Below are 2,199 nucleotides of genomic sequence, written 5' to 3' on the forward strand. Positions count from 1 at the left end.
TTATATCAGGATGGGTGAAAGCTCTACATTATTAGGTTCTGTTTTCTCTGTGGAGGAAGTTAGATTTTTAGTTGTGTCTGGGAACTTTCTAAACCTAGTGACCTGAAGTATTTAACTTCCTGGCAGCAGCACCTTTGGCCCTGGGGGAAGAAATAGGGCAGAAGAAGAAGCTATATATACCGGTTAGCTCTAATTGTCCATTAGGCCCAATGTCTTCTTTTGATTCCTGGTCTCATTAGTCCTGGGGAGATCCAGAGACCCATTAGCCCTCAACCTTCTCCTGGTTCTTTGATTTCTGGAAAAGAGTTGAGTCAGTCTCCATGATACTGTTTTTTAGTATCGTGGCCCTGTGTGTAACAATACAAATTCTAACCCTTCTTGAGGTTTATATGTGCCAGTCACTGCTCTAAGGATGTTATGAGTTATACTTGCTAATTGTCATAGATCTATGAATTAAATTTTATCATTATTCTTATGTAACAGATTAAGTACAGAAGGTACCCAAAAGTTAAGGTTTCATGGCTAATAAATGACAGAAATCCAAGGTAGTCTAATTATACAGTCTGCTTTCCTGTGTACTATGCTATGCCAACTCCAAAGAGCCTGTTAACTATTGGTTTCACTCATATTTATATTCACCATGAAAATACTTGTTCATGCTAGACCATATTTTTGAATGGAGGGGTCTCGTTGCTTAAGAGTAAGTCTCATCATTTAGTATATAACTCAAATGCTGCCAGTCCTTACTGGCCTATGGCTAAAATAAGGCACATCAACATCAGTGACCCCAAGTTTTTGTTCTTGGCCCACCGGCTTAAGCAGGGCTTCTGGCCTCCTGCAAAGGTCCCCATGAGTAATTCTAGGAGATCTCAAGGAGCCTCAGTTCTGCTTGCATACCACACTGACAGCTACACTCCCCATTTGCCACCACCATGGCCTGCCCACTGTAGCTAACTCAGGTGGCTAGACCTGGGGCCCCTCAAAGCCCTTGAGAGAGCCTTGCACTATTGACATTGCTGAATGAAGGTGCCTCCTAGATGATGCTAATGTCTGTGCTGAGGTGTTTTCTCTCAATAAACCCAAATTCATTTATCCTTGAGGTGAGGAGCCATGCTGAGTTCCATGCAGTAGTAGGAGGTTCAAAATCTCTCTTCCTAAAACAGGGTAGGTATCAACATCCCAGCATTCCAAAGCTGCAATGCTGGAATCACTGATCAGCATCACTCAGCATCACTAATCATCAGGGAAATGCAAATTAAAACCACAATGAGATATCACTCACACCTGTTAGAATGTCCATTATCAAAAAAACAATAAATAACAAGTGTTGGCGAGGATGTGGAGAACAGGGAACCTTTGTTCCCTTGAAAAGGGAATTCCTTGTCGGTGGGAATGTAGATTGGTGCAGCCACTCTGGAAAACAATACGGAGGTTCCTCAAAAAATTAAAAATAGAACTACTGTATGATCCCGCAATTCCAAAGAAAGTGAAAACATTAACTAGAAAAGATATGTGCACCCCCATGTTCACTGCAGCATTATTCACAATAGCCAAGACATGGAAACAACTGAAATGTCCAGTAATGGATGAGTGGATAAAGAAAATGTGGTATATATGTATACGTATACACACACACACACACACACACACACACACACACACACACACACTGGAATATTATTCAGCTATTAAAAAGAAGGAAATCCTGTCATTTTTGACAATATGAATAGACCTTGAAGACATTAAGCTAAGTGAAATAAGTCACACAGAGAGAGACAAATGCTGAATGATCTCACTTATGTATGGAATCTAAAACACAAAACAAAAACCAAACAAATACCAAACTCGTAGATACAGAGAACAGGTGGGTGGTAGCCAAAGGCTGGTGGGGGGTGAGTGAAATGGATGAAAGGGGTAAAAAGTTACAAACTGCCAGTTACAGAATAAATAAGTTCTGGGGATATAATGTACAGCATGATGACTGTAGTTACTAATAATTTATGGCATATTTGAAAGTTGTTAAGAGGGTAGATGTTAAAAGTTCTCATCACAAGAAGAAAAGGTTTTGTTACTAGGTGTGATGATGGATGTTGTGGCAACCATTTCATAATGTATACAAATTTCAAATCATGTTCTATGCTTGAAACCAATGTAATATATTTCAATTATGTCTTACTTTAAAAAAACTGGAGAGAAAAA

This window comes from Prionailurus viverrinus, chromosome B1 (genome assembly GCF_022837055.1).
Source record: "Prionailurus viverrinus isolate Anna chromosome B1, UM_Priviv_1.0, whole genome shotgun sequence".
NCBI lineage: Eukaryota > Metazoa > Chordata > Mammalia > Carnivora > Felidae > Prionailurus > Prionailurus viverrinus.